At 43.9% G+C, this 19081-nt stretch overlaps 1 protein-coding gene across 2 annotated transcripts in view; it reads right to left on the bottom strand.

Annotated features, from left to right (window-relative positions):
• MTA3 (metastasis associated 1 family member 3) overlaps positions 1 to 19081 on the bottom strand; it is a 150937-nt gene that overhangs the window by 41536 nt on the left and 90320 nt on the right. The gene's annotated exons all lie outside the window — the stretch shown is intronic.

The raw sequence follows: 19081 nt of genomic DNA, 5'->3' as shown, positions 1-19081 counted from the left end.
TTTTGAGGAAGATGTGGTGAAAAGGAGGACATGATAGGGTCACCTGAGAGGGTAGAAAGGAAGGCTTCTTCTAACATGTCACTGCCACTCAGCTAACAGCTCTGCCCTCATCCTCAGCCCTCCATGCCCTAGTAGGGTTGGATGGGCCATGGGCAGGAAAGAAGATGGTAACGAATGGACTGCGACACTCACATCTACCACTGTTCAGATTATACCAGGATTTTCCATTTCAGTAAGTGTGAAAAAGTTCTACACAAGTCTTTTGGGCAGGGTGGATAAAAAACAATTATTTAAATTATATTTTTTAATGTTGTTATTTATAAGTTTTCCTTTTTAAAAATAAACCTATTTAAAATGAAATCTGAATTTAATGCAAAATATGGGAAAGCTTACTGTTAATATAATCTCTTAAAACATTTAAACAACAAATAAATATGCTAAATTCACAAGCCTCTATCAAAAACTTGGCGTTAAAAGCTACTTCTCTATATAAAGAAAGAATCAGGGGGAAACATCTAGCATCTAACATGTACGGGACTTAGGGGCTGCTCAACTTAGTGCAAGAGATTGGCAAAGTCATCACAGGTACTGGCACCCAGTCTCTGATCCAGGAGACAACATCATGTATCTCATCAGGACATGCACTCAGCCCACCTAGGTCATCTCATACTCTTAATTTCATTGCTTCTCCCTACCTGGGCTCTGATTGGCTCAGTTCTCAAATTATGAATATTTATGACTCCAGCCATTATGGAAACTTTTACTCTCCAGCTCATAGAAAAACATTGATTTTCCCAGTAACTACCTGCCCTTGCTTTTGGATGGGTCTGGGCACTTCAAGTAAATGACCCTGATCTTCTCCTTGCACGTGTACACAGACAAAAATACAAAGAGAAATCCATTAATTTCTCAACTGCCTCCTTCTCTATCTCTAAACAAATAAAACACTGCAGTGCAAAAAGCATGTGGGTTACACAACTAGAAGTCTTGGACGGTTAGTTCTTTTGTTTTTCTGGAGGTAGGAGTGGGGAATTAAATAATAAAGGAGAACGAGCAGAGTGTGCAATCGGAAATAAGCAACATTGGTGTGAAAGCAGGACGCTGTGGGAAGAAGGGGCAACATTCTTCAGAGTGCAGCCTCTAGTGTTGACTTCAACATCTGGGAACTGGACAAAAAAACCTGCCATGGCTGCAGGCTGTAAATAAGACCCTATTTGGGAATATTCCTATAACCCTCGATGAAAAAGGAACACATGCCAAATGTAAACAGTACAGCAAAGAGATACAGGACTTGGTTGTCAGAATGAAACATTATGAAAAATGCTCTTCAGAAAGCAATGCCTTTCAAGATGATGATGTGGACATGTCTGAACAATCTTGTTCAACTGGTTAATAAACTTATTTTTGCACCATCCTTATGGACTGCCGACCACATCTTACTATGCTAGGAAATGATAATTTAGATTATTGCCAGAAATTTGGGTTTTGGGTGGATCACTTACTTATGAATTGCAAAATATTTGTGTTCAAAATATAACTGGTATGCTAGTTTGTTGTGGGAGTATTTATCAATTACATTTTTACTGTTACTGCTAGACCTCTGAAATGGTTTTTCATTGATTAGTATAATCAAACATACTAGGGGAAGATTTCCTGTTTAAAATTAAGCTTTTATTAGGCATTATGAATTTTAACATTGAAAAAATGTGGGTTTTTTTTTTTTTCAAGCTGTTTGGTATGTTGCTAGAGATAAGGCTTTAAAAAGATTTAGATAAGCCTTATGGTTTATTATTTTCCCTATAAAACCATTCAAGGTGAAGTAGCCTGTTAACACCCCTGTAGTCATAGGACAAAAAGGGGGATTAGTGGGTTAAACTGTTGTAATAAGCCATAAATCCAGGGTTTTTATTACGACCATGATTTTTAGTGTCGATCAAAGTTATGAATTTAAGCTCCTAGTAGGGATGAAAATACCATTAAAAAAGTTAACCATTTAAACAATTAAAAATATTTCATTTAAACAGTTAACCAATTAAAGAGCTGGCTGGCCAGCATGCCTGGGGCTGGGGCCGCTCCGGCCGGCGCTGCTCTGGCCAGCGCGGGGCCACTGGGGTTGGCAGGCTGGCCGGCTGGCACGGGGCTGCTGGGGTTGGCCGGTCGGCCGGCACAGGGCTGCTGGGGCCGGCTGGCCTGGGGGTTAATGCGGGTTCACCAGTAAGACTAGTGCTTACTGGTTAACATTTTACATCCCTAGCTCTTAGGCTCATCTTTTGAAAGTGTTGAGCAGGTTTCCTTTGAGGATGAGAACTGATACGTCAGATATAGAGTATCACTTCACCTTGAATGGTCCCTTACAATATGTGCCAACTACTTAAGCTAAACTATCTGTTCCACCTTGTATTTAGCTGTGACACTCCGAGTACCTTTCACAGACCTGAGGAAGAGATCCATGTAGCTGTAAAACATGTCTCTCTCACCAACAGAAGTTAGTCCAATAAAAGATATTACCTCACCCACCTTGTGTTTCTACACAAGGCAGTAAATGACCTGTATCAAAAAAAAATTTTCTTCATCATCCAGTAAAACCATGGATGAGTTCATAATCAAGACCAGCAAAGTCCAGCAAGACTCCATAGATGAAAAGATTGCTCAGTTCATTTATGCAACAAATTCTCCTTTTGTCTTGTTCAGAACAAATATTTCATTGACATATTTCAATTATTAAAACCAGACTACATTCCACCCAGCAGAACAGACATTACTGGAAGGTTGCTGGATACAATGTATGAGAAGGAAATCAAACAATAGGCAAAAAAAAATTAAGGGAAAACTGTTAATCTGAGTCTTGATGGGTGGAGCAATGTACACAATTATCCAATAATATGTGCTTGTGTGACAACAGAAGATGGGCCTGTCTATCTCACAGAAACAACTGATACATCAGGAAATGCCCATATAACAGAATTCTTAAAATAAGAAGCAGTAAAAGCTATAACAAACTGAACCAAAATTCAGGCATCAAGTGTGTTGCTTTGTCACAGACAATTCTTCAAATGTAACAAAGATGAGAAGAAATTTACAAGATGATAACGAAGGGAACCTGAAACTTATAACATATAGATGTAGTGCTCCTTTGATGCATCTTTTAGGCAAAGACTTAAGTAGAACTCCAAGAACAAAAAAAAATGTTGAAATTGCAAAATACTTCCATTACACCCACTTTGCTTCAGATTCACTGAAGAGAGCAAGAGGATCCAAATTAATTCGCCCCCAAGATGTACGATGGAATTCAGTGGTTGACTCTTTTGAGCTATTTATTAAGAGCTGCCCTACTATGATGACAATTTGTGAAGAAAATCATGAGAAAAGAGATGAATCTACCTCAGCCAAAGTAGTCAACATCAGACTAAAGAGAAATGTAGAAAATATGCTGAATATACAACAACTAGGGATGTCAATTAATCACAGTTAACTCACACAATTGACTCAAAAAAATTAATCACAATTAAAACAATTAATCGCGATTAATCACAGTTTTAATCACACTGTTAAACAATAGAATACCAATTGAAATTTATTAAATATTTTGGATGTTTTTCTACATTTTCATATATATTGTATTCTGTGCTGTAATGAAAGCAAAGTGTATTTTATTTTTATTACAAATATTTGCACTGTAAAAATGATAAACAAAAGAAATAGTATTTTTCAATTCACCACATACAAGTATTGTAGCTCAATCTCTTTGTTGTGAAAGTGCAACTTACAAATGTAGATTTTTTTTTGTTACATAACTGTGACGTTGCACTCTTTATGGTTTGCAGTGCCAGAACACTGTCGTCAGTCAAAACAATAATTTACATTTATCATGAAAAATAAACACAGAAAACAAATTTCAACCTTCTACAATAATACATCCAGTCTGCACAGAAGAAGGGATCATACCTACTGACTTCACCCCTGAGTGCTGTAGTTTCTGTGAAAAGGGGATTTGAAGGAATGTCACACTAGAAAAAATTTGGTCACATAGCCAACAGTCATAGCAAACCTCAAATGATATCCCCCTCTCAAACTACTGTACAGAAAAATCAAAACTACCATAAACATTTTAAACGATTCTCTAACTCAAAAGCATGGTGGATTGGTTTAAATCAAGGCAAGTTAAATCAGAAATTCTAACCAACTTTTCCATGTGCACGTCAGTTGTTTTCTAAAGAAGGTGAATTCTCAGTAGTTGATATAATCATTAAAAAAACCTTTTGTAACTATTGTTCTTCGAGATGTCCATTCCATGCTAGGTGTGTGCGCACCACGTGCACAGCTGTCGGAGATTTTTCCCTCAGTGGTATCTGTAGGACTGGCTCTAGCACCTCTGGAGCCACCCACATATGCTCTGGTATAAGAGGCGCCGCCAGCCCTGCACTCTCTCAGTTCCTTCTTGCTGGTAATTCTGACAGAGTGGTGGAAAGGTGGGTCATGGAATCTTGAGCAACAAATCTTGAAGAATAATAGTTACAAAAGGTTAGTAACCGTTTTTTCTTATTTGGGTGCTTGCTCATGTCCATTCACCCTCTCCCCTGGTTCTTGTCACACAGATAGAAAGCAGAAGACCAGAAGTCCGAAGTGCAGGCAATACGATGTTTATTGGGTTAGTTTCCAGCAAGTATGTATACCAGGGGTCTCAAACTCAAATGACCACGAGGGCCACATGAGGACTAGTGCATTGGCCCGAGAGCCGCATCACTGACACACACCCCTCGCTGCCCTGGCCCTGCCCCCACTCCACTCCTTCCATGAGGCCCCACCCCTGCCCCATCTCTTCTCCGCCTCCTCCCCTGAGCGCGTGGCTCCCCGATCCTCCCCCCTCCCTCCTGGAAAGTGCTAAGCGCAACCAAGAGCTGTTTGGCGGCTTGGCAGTGGGAAGCGCCTGGAGGTAGGCAGAAAAAAAAAGAAGAGTAATATAGTAGTATAGTATTAAAATATAGTATGCTATTAAAAGTCAATTTATTAACTTTTTTATTAACTTCTTTAACTGTAATGTGAAAAGTCAGTGCTAATATAACAGTCGTTTCATTTTTGGCCACTTAGCTGGCAGCGTTTTGCATCAACCAGAGCATCAATATTAGGTTTGCTATCCTGAGACGAAACCAATCTCAGTGTTGCTTTCAAATGTTCATCAGTGAGCCTTGACCTTAACACAGATTTGTTAATCTTCATGGAAGAGAAAAACTGATTACATATATATGTACTTCCAAACATTGCCATTATCTTTGCGGAAGCAGAGAATAACATGGGAAATCTTTCTTGTGAAAGAAACCTGTAGAATTCCGGAATTCCAACATCTGTATACTTCTGCTTCAAAATGGTGTCACACTGAAGCTCCACTAACTCCATCTGCATTTCCTCTGCAACATAGTCAATTTCAACAGCAAATGGTGTGGAAAAAAGTTGAAAATGTGGTTCAAGTGCCTTGAAATCTTTAAACCACACATCAAACTGTTTGTGTAAGTTAGAAATGATCTCTGTATATTCTTTCAAGGATTTGGGTTCAACTTTTCCTAAGGAATTCAGAGTCGAGAAATGAACCAATTTGCCAGCAGTCAGCTGTTTCCCCCACAAAGTAAGCTTGACTTTGAATGACTTAACACTGTCATACATCTGTGTTATCATCTGTTTTCTACCCTGAAGTTTCAAGTTCAGTGCATTCAGGTGATCAGTTACATCTAAGATTGGGCATTCAGAGGGTTATTCTGACTGAGATAAAACTAGGTGCCAGCATTCAATAACTCACCTTCAAAGGTGCAAGGATTTAACCAAGGCGAGTAGTGTTCAACTGTTTCATGTTGTATGCAAATCCCACACATGCTTTCATTTTTTAGCCAATTTTAATAAAATATTTCTAACTAGAAAGACACAAGTTCCACAGAGAGTTAGCACTGAATTTCCATTACAAATGTTGGCTGTCCTCATAAAACTATATAGTATTTTAATGGGAAACTGGAATGAAGTGGTTCCTTTTTTTTTTAATGTTAACTGCAATGTATGCTTTGACATTTTGATTATTCTTTGTTTAAAGGTTGCTCTGATTGGTAAAATGCAGTGACTGACTGGATTTCACTGTCCTGCACATTACATTCTCTAAGGAGATTTGTGATGAGGGCAGACACTTTTTTGAGAGGTGTTGCAGCCGCAAAGCAGCCTGACTTCTTCCTTCATACACCCACTTAGTGATCTCTAACAAATTAAAAGACTAGGGACCTTAGTGGCAGATGGTACAGAGAGTAATGCCAGCTTTGTATTTTGCATTTTGACAACCACTACTGTCTTGATACACCAGAGCTGGATTCCTGATTTTTGGTAGTTTATTTTGGCAGATTTCATAACTTATTTTAGTTGAGATCTCACATAGAATTTTGTTGACTGGCACTGCAATCCTGTCTCTAAGGCCTAGTCTACACTAACCCCCAAATTCGAACTAAGGTACGCAACTTCAGCTACGTGAATAACGTAGCTGAAGTCGACATACCTTAGTTCGAACTTACCGCGGTTCAGACGCGGTCCACACGCGGCAGGCAGGCTCCCCGTCGACTCTGCGGTACTCCTCTCGCCGAGCTGGAGTACCGCAGTCGACGGCGAGCGCTTCCGGGATCGATTTATCGCGTCCAGACCAGACGCGATAAATCGAACCCGGAAGTTCGATTGCCAGCTGTCGAACTACCGCGGTAGTGTAGACCTGGCCTAAAAGTGGAATCATCAAGCTGTGGAACCTCCTTGTTTTTCATTTTCATGAAGGAATCAATCTCCTCTCTAAGTGCAAAAAAACGCTTCAAAACATTTCCACGACTCAGCCATCTAACTTGAGTGTGATACAGAAGTTCCCCATATTCGCTGTCCATACTTGCTAGAAAAGAAGTGAACTGTCTGTGATTCAGCCCTCGTGCACGTATAAAATTAACAGTTTTAACAACTACATCCATAACTTCCTTCATTTGTAGACTTTTACTACACAGGGCTTCTTGGTGCAAAATACAATGTATACTGGTGAAGCTAATTCCTGGTATATTGAGGCTGTTCAGTTTGGTCTTCAATAATCCAACCACACCAACGTTTTCAGAGCACACTGATGGCGCACCATCCGTAGCCAAAGATACGAGTTTGTTCCATGGCAGCGCAGCTTTTTCAATGCACTCTTCCAGTCCTTGAAATATGTCACATCCCATTGTGGTACCCTTCAGTGGCATTAAGTCTAGCAATTCTTCAGTTATATTTAAATTGCAATCCACACCTCTAATGAACACTGCACACTGTGCGGTATCTGATACATCTGTACTCTCATCAAGAGCAACTGAAAATGCTTCGAAGTCTTTTGCCATTTGAATCAATTGTTTTTGCACATTATCAGCTAAATCTGTTATCCTGCAGGCAACTGTATTGGCAGACAAGCTTATGCCTTCAAAAACTTTCTTCCTATCAGGACATAAAATTTCGCTGGCCTTCATAAGACATTCTTTTACGAATAAGCCTTCTGTAAAAGGTCGTGATGATTTAGCTATCATTTCGCTTATCACAAAACTTGCTCTTACTGAATCTTCGCTAGACTTGTTAATCCCCGAAAAGAAATTTCTTTGTTTGGCAAATGCTGCTTTAAGTTGCTGAACTTTTTCCTCTCGGATTTTTCCAGTGAATGCATCATATTTTTCATGGTGCATCGTGTCGTAGTGCCGACGCACGTTATACTCCTTGGGAACAGCAATCGTTTGCTAACAAATAAGGCATTGAATTTTATTTTTTACCTCTGTGAAAAAATATAAATTCTCCCATTTGTCTTAAAAAACTCTCTTTTCTTCCATGAGTGTTCTTTTTTTCGACGAAGTCATTTCCAAGCGGTTTTAATAAAATATATACACTCAGTAAAGCCCCCACTCTGCACTGGGCTGCACCACCACTCCACTCCTGCTCTGCCTCTTCCAGGGGTGGCAGGTTTGTAGAAATTTTGGTGGTGTCCAGAACCTGCCCTCCCCCAAACTCCGCCCCCAACTGCCTAAGGCTCTGGGAGGGAGTTTGGGTGGGGGAGGAGGTCTGGGGTGCAGACTCTGGGATGAAGTTTGGGTGCTGGGTGCAGGCTCCGGGCTGGGGCAGGGGATGGGGCTGCAGGCTCTGGGATGGAGTTTTGGGATAGGAGGGGGTGCAGGGGTGAGGGCTGTGGGGCTGGGGATGAGGGGTTTGGGGCATTGGAGAGGCTCGGGGCATTGGAGAGGCTCAGAACTAGGGCAACCTGCCCTGGCCTTAGTGGAGGGGGACACTAGGACCCTGCGGCAGCAGGTGATGCCGGAAGCTGGCAGAGCGGAGCTGAGTCAGCGTGAGCTACAGGCTCCGGGGCAGTGAGGAGGCAGCAAGTGAGGCCGGGGGACACTCGGGGGAGGTGCGTGGGGGTGGCAGGCGGGGCCGGGGGAGAGACCTGGCCCCAAACATTGGGGAGCAGCGCGCGGGGAGGTTAGCTGCCATATAAAATATCTCGGGGGGGGCGGGGGTGAGGGGAGTTTGGCGGTGACAGGAAGTAACTGGGGGGGGGGGGGGGACCGCGCAGGGAACTTGGCGGGCCACAGGGAAGAGCTCCGCAGGGCCGCGTGTTTGAGACCCCTGATGTATACCATGACTCTGATGCTGAAGAACCTTGTTTCCCAGTGTCTTGTCCCCTCCTCCTCAGCAAGCATAATTATACCTGAAATGAACACCCACAGTCCCACCCCTTAAAACTTACAGTCATGTTCCATTTTGGGGGGTCGTGGGCCTGGGGTCTTTGTCCCACCTCTTTTGAACCCCATGGGAGGGGTAAGGAGTGAGGATGTGCTACGGTTAGGGGCAGGCATTTCTCTGGCCTTTTAGTGTTACACCTTCCTCCCAACCACCACCACCCCACTTGCTCCTCCCGACTGGTTGCTTGACCTTGTCTTGAGATAGGAGTTGAGGCAGTCTTCAAGTGAGTGCTCATATATTATACTCCCACCATGACCAGTAACACTTTAACTGCTCTTATCTGTTCCCATTATACTAACAAACCCATCTGGCTAGGCAGAAGCAACATACACAGTGTCTTTGTCTTTTGTTTACACATATTAGTAAGGACCCTTTTGTTCACACATATTAGTAAGAACGTAGGTGTATCAAAAAAAAATCAAACAGGTAAGCAAATCTCAGAATACTATCTTAGGCAAAAATACAGGCCTGAATCCTACATTGGCACTAGCACTCCTAACACGATTCACAAGCAGTACCTCCAGAGGTGGACTTGAAGTTCATGGACGTGCTAATTGCAATACCGCTCTCCCGAAACAGGCACTGTCACGGGCCTGTTAGGTGATGGCATAGTGGGACGTGAAGGTATGAACCGATGGCCATGTTGCAGCTCTGCAGATGTCTTGGCTTGGTACCTGCAAGAGGAACACTGCTGCTGAAGCCTGGACTCTCGTGGAATGAGCGGTCACAATGGCTGGAGGTGAAACTTTTGCCTGCTCAAAGCAAGCTCAGATACAGGCGGTTATGCAGGATGAGATTCTTTGGGATGACACATCCCATTCTTTCTGCTACTGCTACAGAGTTGTGTGGACTTCTGGAAGGGCTTAGTTCTCTCAGTATAGAAGGCGAGGGCTCACCTAACATCCAATGTATGAAACTGACGTTCCTCAGCAGTCTTGTGAGGTTTGGAAAGAAGACAGGAAGAAAAATGTCCTAGTTGTTGTGGAATTGCGACACCACCTTTGCTAGGAAGGCCAGTTGGGGTGTCCTTGAAGAACGCGGTATAAAGGGGTTCTGACATCAGGGCTTTGATCTCAGAGACCCTTCTGGCTGCGGTGATCACCACCAGGAAGGCAACCTTCCAAGAGAAGCAATATGGGGCACGATGCTAACGGCTTGAAGGGAGGCCCCATGAGCCTTGACAGGACCAGGTTTAAGTTCTATGGGGAACCGGATCATGAACCTGAGGGTAGAGTTTTTCCAGTCCCTTGAGAAACCTGACCGTCATCTCGTGCGAAAACACTGATCTGCCATTCACTGAAGAGTGGAAGGCAGAGATGGCTGCCAAGTGAACCTTAATAGATAAGAAAGCTAGACCTTGATACATTAGGTAGAGCGGACAGTCCAAGATAAAGTGCAGAGAAGATCTGGATGGAGAGAGATTCCTTTCGGAGGCCCAAGAAGTGAAATGTTTCCACTTTACCAAGTCGGTAGCCCTGGTGGAAGGCTTTCTGCTACCGAATAAGAATTTTCTAACCTGTTCCAAGCATGCCTACTCTTCAGGGTTCAGCCACACAGCAATCCCTTCCCTCTCAATGTCGTCAGGTGCAAGGAGGTGAGATTTGGGTGAAGCAACTGTCCGTAGTCTTATGAAATCAATTCCAAGTGGAGTGGGAGCACGAGTGGAGCTGCCCTTAGAGGTCCAGAAGCATACCAAGCCAATGCTGGCATGGTCACGCAGGAGCTATCAGGATAACCTCTGCCTTGTCCTGTTTGATTTTGGGAGGACCTTGTGAACCAAGGGGATTGGTGGGAAGGTGTATACTAGGCGGTCTGTCCATGAGAGCAGGAAGGCATCGGAGAGGGAGTCCATGTTGTGCCCATGCTGCAAACAGAACTGATGGCATTTCCTGTTCTGTCTGGTGGTGAACAGGTCCAACCTGGGGAGGCCCCCACTTCTGGAAGATGACACTAACAACCACCAGGTGAAGAAACCACTCATGGTGAGAGGAAAAGGATCTGCTGAGGCGATCCACCAGTGCATCTTGGGCCCTCGGGACATGTGACATCTCAAGGTGAATAACATGTTTCTTGCAGAAGTCCCACAGCCTATTGGGATCCAGGAAGTGCTAAAGGACTTCCCATCAGCCTAAGGGGAGGATCCACAGGACCTGGAAGCCAAGTGATTCCGGGGGACAACTAAAATAACAGGGACAGGAGTGCGGTCAAAGGGTCAAACGAAGGGAACCTCCTGGTACAAGGCTGAAGATCGAGCCCATCCCTGCTTCTTAATGTAAAACATTGATGCAGTGCTGTCCCTCAAGACCTGCACCATTTTGCCTAAGATGTGGGGAAGGAATACCTGGCAAGCAAAGAGTATCGCCCAAAGGTCCCTGACATTTATATGCACGGAGAGTTCTACCTGGGACAAAAGGCCCTGAGTCCTGAGACTGTTGAGGTGGGCTCCCCACCCCAGGTCTGATGCATCCGAGACTAAGGTTACTAATGGATGAGGGGCAGCAAAAGATACCCCGTTCATTATGGATCCTGGGTCTATCCACCAGGTCAGCGAAGCGAGGACCAGAGGCGGAATCATGAGTATCGAGTCGAAGTGGTGTCTGCTTGGGGAGTAGACTGATGCCAGCCACATCTGTAGGGGTCTGAGGAGTACTTGTGCATACTGCAACACATTGGTACATGCCACCATGTGACCCAACACTTTGAGGCAGAACCGAGCAGTCGTTAGTGGGTGGGTTGTGACCTTGGAGATCAGGTCAGACATGGGTTGGAATCTGGCCTCCAATAAGTAGGCCTTGGCCTGGGGCAAGTCGAGCACTGCATCTATGAACTCTATTCTCTGAACCTGGACCAGAGTTGATTTATGCTCGTTCATTACCAGACCCAGTGCTTGAAAGGTGGCCCTTACTATACCAATGCTGTGCTGGACCTAAGCCAGTGAGCGACCTTTGATCAACCAGTCATCAAGGTATGGGTAGACTTGCACGCCTCGATGTCTGAGGAAGGCTGCTACCACCGTCATACACTTCGGGAAGACCCATGGGGATTCCAACAGGCCAAAGGGAGGCAAGGTGAATTGGTAGAGGCGTTGCCCCACTACAAACCAGAGAAATCTCCTGTGACCGTGGAAGATGGAGATGTGGAAATACACATCCTTTAAATAGAGGGTGGCGTACCAGTCTCCTGGAAACACAGAATTAGGGAGGCCAGGGAGACTATGCAGACCCTCAGTTTCTTGAGATATTTGTTGAGGCAATGCAGGTCCAGGATGGGCTGTAGACCTCCTCTCCCACCCCACCCCCCCAGAGAACAGCGAGGTACCCTCAAAGGGGAGGTCCTGGATGAACTGCTGCACTTTGTACAGGAGGCCCGATGACTGGCGCCACAAACAGCACCTCATGGTGATCGCTGATGCCATAGTCCTGGCTGCTGAGCCGCCTGGAGGGAGGTTCTGGCCATTGCCTGACCTCCTCTAGGATGGCTGTGAACTCCTGCCTTGGCTCCTGCAGCAGGGAATTCTTAAATTTGGACGAGTCCCACAGGTTAAAATTGTACCTCCACAGTACAGCCTGCTGATTGGAGATATGCAACTGGAGGCTGCTCATTGAATAAGCCTTGCATCTGAACAGGTCCAGTCTCTTGGCCTCTTTATTTTTAGGGGTAGCACTCAACTGCCCCTTCTGTCCCACTCATTCTCTACCAATGCTACCAGGGACCCCAAAGGGGGTGGTGCGAGTAAAAGTACTTAAACCCACTGGCTGGGACATAATACTTCTTCTCAGTCCTTTTTGAGGTTGGGGAGGGGTGGGCAGAGAAGAAGGAATTTGCCATAGTACCCTGACGAGTCCCATTACTGCCTTGTTAATGGGCAGGACCACTCTGGAGGAAGTCACTGCAGCCAGAATGTCAATTAAGTTGTGTGAAGACTCCTTGAGCTCCTTGACTTCCAGTCCCAAGTTTGCGGCGACCCTTTTCAGGAGTTCTTGGTGGGCCATGAAGTCATCTGGTGGGAGTAGATTACTAGGGCCTGGTCTACACTATGAGTTTAATTCGAATTTAGCAGCGTTAAATCAAATTAACCCTTCACCCGTCCACACAACGAAGCCATTTATTTCAAAATAAAGGGCTCTTAAAATCGATTTCTGTACTCCTCCCCGACGAGCGGAGTAGCGCCAAAATCGATATTGTCATTTCGAATTAGGGTTAGTGTGGCCGCAATTTGATGGTATTGGCCTCCGGGAGCTATCCCACAGTGCACCATTGTGACCGCTCTGGACAGCAATCTGAACTCGGATGCACTAACTTATTTTTTTAAAACTGTCTAATTTCAAGTTGACTGTTTTACTTTTAGTTTTGTGAAATGATTGAGAAGCATAGTTAATATTAAATAATGAATAATTAATTAGTAAATTATTTGATGACACTTACATTATAAGGTCCAATATTTCATGACCTGCCATGCTAGAAATATTTTGGCAGACTAGTTCTTCTAAGAACTAGTCCTGGATCAGTAATCAGAAAGAAAACTTTTCAATCCCTGCAGTGCTGTGAATAACCCCTCTCTAGCAATGGATATTTTTAAGTTTTGCTGAGTTTTCCCTAGCTTTATCAAACAAAATACAATCTTTTGAATAGCAGAAACATGCCTAAATCCTAGACTGTGACACCATCGTATCTTAAACTGTTTCTTGTCCTTCTGCTGCAATCTCTTTTTAAGTGTCCTAGAGAATGCCTTCTCCGTTCAGAATACATCAAATAAACAAAGCAAGAAAAAACTATTTAAGGTATTCCTGATCCTTTGGTCCAGCACAGAAAGCTCTCACACCTATTTAGCAAAGTATGTTATTTGTATGAAGAATTACCCCCCACACTCCTCCCTTTTTGGGGGGAGGGAGGGTGCCGCTATTATATGCTATCCAATCAGGGGTAGTTACCCTATTTTTTAATCTAAAATCACAGTACACTTGAATTACTCTGAGCAGCTAATCTGCTTTATTGGTTTATCACTAATATGGTTTCGCGTATATTGTTTTTCTTTCACAGTTTCTTTATTGTTTTGATATTTTGCATTGGGCATAGTGCTGTTAAATGCTACATTTATAGTTCCCTTGAAGTTATCTCTGAGACAAGACACTGTTTGGGGGGGGGGAGGGGGAAGAAGCATGTTAATTAGGGATGTACTTGTTCTGACTTCACTGGCAGAACAGTGAGGAGAGCATTTGAAACCCAAGCCTAGAGCACGGGGAAGCCATTATAACACTGCAAGCCAATGCAGGGATATGGTATTATCACAGTGCATCAAATAAGTTAGTTTCAAATACATTTATTATTTGGATTAATGCAGTGCCTAGCAGCCCTCGTCATGGACCAGGACCCCACTGTGCTAGGCACTGTGCAAACAAAGGACAAAAAGATGGTCCCCTGCCTCAGAGAGCTTCCAATCTTGTTTGAAAATCTATCAAAGGGGTGATGGAGACAGGTATTGTTGGCGAATCAGAGGCAGGAGTTGACATTTTGATAGTGAATGAGAGATATGTAGGGTGGGGATATGCACACCGTGAAAGGCCTTGAAAGTGAAGATAAGTAGCTCCGTGGTATCCAGTCACAGGATTCTTTTTTCTTATGATTGTCTGTAGGGATGTGGTAATTGTGAGTGGTGGTGTCATTGTTGTGAAAGAATTCTTTGAGGTGTAGATGGTGGAAAAATTCTTCTGTTTCTCAACTTTAGTATGGTATCAGGAGTTCAGTCGCTTAGAGCAGTGGTTTTCAAACTTCTTTTCTCATGACCCAGTTGAAGAAAATTGTTGATGCCCGTGACCCAACATAATTATAACTTTTGACTAGAGTTTTCATAAAATCATAAAATTGCAATACATTCCAGCTTAACCCACTTTACATAACTAACACTAGACAAAGCCATTACTTTTAAACAAAACACTATGAAGGCAATCAGGTTGAGTTTCATTTACTTAATGTGATCGGTGGGCCTGTTTGTTCCTCATGATTTTGTTCCAGTCAGGATCACAGGATGAAAGGGATACCTGCATATCAGGTCCACTGTTCATTCGGTTTCTTTCGTTGGTTTTTAATCTTGTCATAGTTGAAAATCCCACTTCACACATGTAGGTTGTTGTGAAAGGCAGCAACAAGAGCACACTTACTTTACTTAGCAGTGGATATTCTTTGAAACACTTATCCATAATGATGACAAGTGTATTGACTTGTGCCGTGTTCTCAGAGTATTATCACAGGTGAGATGCAGCAGTTCATTCTCTTGCTAGGCCCCAGATTTAGCTCCATTGTTGCCTCAGGGTTTTCGAAAGCAAAAGGATCTTTCACCCAGAGTTCTTCATTCAAATATTCAGACTTGTTTATTGGGAAATAGTGACTAAAACAGACAGACAGCAGCGAGATGTAACTGTATGATAGTTTTCATTTCATTCACTTTTTCCTCACTGGTGTTATTTTCCTCAATGTGTTGTAACGGTGTTGGGAACATGTAGTAGCTGGGCCGATTACTTTTCAGACGTGCTTGCCACAGTGCCAATGACTTTTGAATTACTTGTATCTCTTCACAATGTTGAAACAAACGTGGAAGCAGAGATGTTATTCTCCGACATAAATCATTGCATCTTCTTTGTAACATCAAGTTTAGTTAACTTAAAAATCGAGAAAATGTCAGCCAGGTATGACTTTATTAACCAACTGTCATTGTCAAACAAAGTTAGACTCTTTCACCACCAAAAAAACACGAATCTCGTTCCTGAGTTCGTACACCAAGGTAAGCACTCTGCCCCGCGACAGCCACCTTGCTTCAGTGTGAAAAAATAAATGCATGTGTTCTCCCATGTCTGAGCATAGCGCTTCTAAAAGCCTGCTGTTAAGTGAGCCCCCTTTAATGAAGTTTACGCTTTTGACTGCTTTTTTCAGTACTGCCATAAGATCAGGAGGAATACCCCTGGATGCCAAAGCTTTGCAGTGAATGAAACAATGATTCCAAACAATGTCATTGCCAGCTGCCTCACAGATTTTTTTCACAACTCCACTGTTCTTTCCGGTCATATTTGCCGCACCGTCACTTGTTATTCCTTTGCAGTTACCCCATTCCAGTTTGTATTTTCCAACTACGCAGTCAAATATCTGTGCCCTCGTTGTATTTGCTGGTAGGGTCAGAAAACACAGCAAATCCTCCTTAAAATCATCTTGCCATACGTACTTCACATAAATTAACAGCGTTGCACAATCTGAAATATCAGTACTTTTGTCAAGTTGTATAGCAAAATCCCCGACTGACTGTAACAGCGCTACAAGTTGAGCTTCCAACTTCTCTGCAATATCATGTATTCACCGAGACACTGTGTTATCACTGAGAGAAATACTTTTCCATTTTTCAGCAGACTTCTCATCAAAAATTGTCCACACCATATCCACAGATGCTGGAAGAATAACTTTTTCAGCAACCGTATAGGCCATTTTCGCTTTTGCCACACAATATGCAACCAAATACAATGCCAGTTGTGCTTTATCGTTCAAGGTGGTTGACTGGCTGAGAATCTGACCTGCTAAGTTAAGTTCCCATTGCTTCCTTTGAAAACAGTCCAATGGTTTATTCATGAGTCCTGTATGTTTTGTTTCTAAATCTCTCCTCAACTTTGATGGCTTTAAACTCTTGTTTGCAAGCACTTCGGTGCAAACAACACAGTGGGGATTTGGTTCTTGGTTTGCTTTAGCACTGTACTGCTTCGGCCATGATTTTTTCTTTTTAGTTGGCTGTTCAGATAAGGTGGAAGCAGCCTGTTCATTTTTACTGCTAGAATTTTCTGTTCTGCATGGCGTACTTACACTTTCCCTCGCAGATGTTGATGGATTTGATGGTTGTGTTTCCAAACTTTTTTCTTATCACAAAATGATCCATATTTTCCAGCTTTTTTGGGGTTTATCAAAAATCATGCAAAAATCTGAGTCTCCACACAGCAGTGGGCGGATCAGAAAAGCAATTTAGGGGATTATACTCAAACTGTATTGTCCACGTGTGTAGTGCGTAAAACATAGTAAGTGTAAGATGCAACTCTATGCAAATACCAGAAACATGATGTTATGCATGTATAATTGTAATGTTATTCTAATGATGTTGTAATCAGTGTTCCCTCTAATTTTTCCCACTCATGTGTGGAATGAATCTTGTTATGTGCACCAATATAGAGGTGATGTGTGACAAATCACCTCTATATTGGTGCACATAACAAAATTAATGCGGTGGGGCTGAGGGCTTCGGAGTGTGGGAAGTGGCCCAGGGTAGGGCAGAGGGTGGGATGTGGGGGTGAGGGCTCTGTCTGGGGGTGAGGGCTCTAGGGTGGATCTGGGGATGAGGGGTTCAGGATGCAGGAGGGGGCTCAGGGCTGCGGCAGAGGGTTGGAATGTGGGGGGGTGAGGGCTCTGGCAGGGGGTGCAGGCTCTGGGGTGGGGCCAGGGATGAGGAGTTTGGGGTGCAGGCAGGCTGCCCCAGGGCTGGGGCCAGAGGACTCCACCCAGCCCTCTCCCGCCGGCAGCAGCTAGCTCCAGGGGAGGGGCCCCCATCTCTCCCTGCCAGCAAGCAGCACGGAGCTCCAGGGGAAGGGTCCCTCTCTCCCCGCTGGCAGCAGCGAGCTCTGGGGCCGGGGAAGAGGCCCGCAGCAGCCCTGCAAGCCCCAACTTGCTCCCCTCTCCAGTTCCAGCCCACCCCCTACTTCTCTCCTCTCGAGGTCCCTGCTGCGTGGTCCTTTAGAGCTGCTGTGCGGCAAAGATCACTATAATTTGAATCAGCAAGGCGACCCAGTGCCTGACATTCTGCGACCCAGTACTAGGTCACGAACCGTACTTTGAAAAACACTGCCTTAGAGAGTATAGATAATTCATCCCCAGTGCGGGGTAGTCTTGATAAATTGATGATGTTTGGGTGCCATGTGGAGGGTACCGGTGCCATGGTTTCTCCTGGAGGTGGTGTTCTGTGGGTTGTGGAGTAGCTGTAATTGGTTCCACTTTTTGTTTTTGGTGTTGGATGGCTGTTGTCAGGTTTTTTTGATAGTTGTTTTAGATTTCTTTCATCACTTCCAGGTAACTTTCCTGGTTTTTTTTCTTCCAGTGTGTGGGGAGCAGGTGGTGATTTCCTGTTTGAGGTAGTCCTTTCCGAGGTATGTGAGGTGCAGTAAGTGGTTCCTCCATTTCTCTGAAGTCCATTATAGATGGTGAGACCCCTGAGGATGATGTATTGTTTCTTGCATTTGCTCAGGAAGTAGTCGTCACTGTTAAGTTTTTGTTTCCTTTTTCTTATTGCAGAATTTCCATTTCAGACAGCTAAATTCAGTATCTTCCATTGTTGCATGCAGTGAAGTTGTAGAGTGTGTCAATCCCAGGATATAAGAGTGACAAGGTGAGTGAGGTAATATCTTTTATTGGACCAACTTCTGTTGGTGACAGAGACAAGCTTCCAAGCCACACAGAACTCTTTCAGAAACTTACAAAAGCTCTGTTTGGCCTAGAAGCTTGTCTCTCTCACCAACAGATGTGGTCCAATAAAAGATATTACCTCACCCATCTTGGCTCTCTAATATCCTGGAACTGACCCGGCTACAACTACAGTGCATACAACTTCAGTAAGATTTAGACATATCCTGGCGGTAAGGATGTATAGAGGTGTGAGTCAAAGATGAAACCCAGATGATGAGCCTGAGTGACAGGCAGAATGGTGGTGTTGTCTACAGTGACAGAGAACAGAGATAGGAGAGAAGGCTTGAGGGTGGGGAGGAGATTAAGAGGTCTGTTTTAGCCATGTTGATCTTGAGCTGACAGCTAGATATCTGCGAGAGGATGTCAGAGAGACAGGCTGAGATTTTAGTTTGAACAGAAGGAGGTAGGATAAAGTTTAATTTGTGTTTGTGGATGAAATTATCCAGAGATAAAGTGAAGAGGGAGAAACCCCACTGAAAGTTGAAGGGGGAGGGGGATCAGGAGGATCTTCCAAAGGACAAGCTGAAGGAACGATTTGAGAGGTAGGAGAACAAGGAGAGGACAGAGTTATGGAAGCCAAGGGAGGACAAGATTTCAAGAAGAGAAAGGTTGATGGTGTTCAAGGCAGCTGACAGGTTAAGGAGGATCAGGATGGAGTACTGATTCTGAGCTTTGGCTAGGAAGAGGTCATTAGAGACTTTGGCAAGAGAGGTTTCAGTTCAGTGCGAAGGGTGGAACCCAAATTGGTGAGGCTTGAGGATGGAATTGGAAGAGAGGAACTTCAGACAGCTATTGTCAACAAAAAGTTCAATGAGCTTAGATGTGAAAGGGAAAAGGATGA

The sequence above is a fragment of the Emys orbicularis genome, chromosome 3 (genome assembly GCF_028017835.1).
Source record: "Emys orbicularis isolate rEmyOrb1 chromosome 3, rEmyOrb1.hap1, whole genome shotgun sequence".
Lineage (NCBI taxonomy): Eukaryota > Metazoa > Chordata > Testudines > Emydidae > Emys > Emys orbicularis.
Note: the sequence above shows the minus strand (reverse complement) of the source record. Positions and strands in the feature narration are given on the sequence as shown.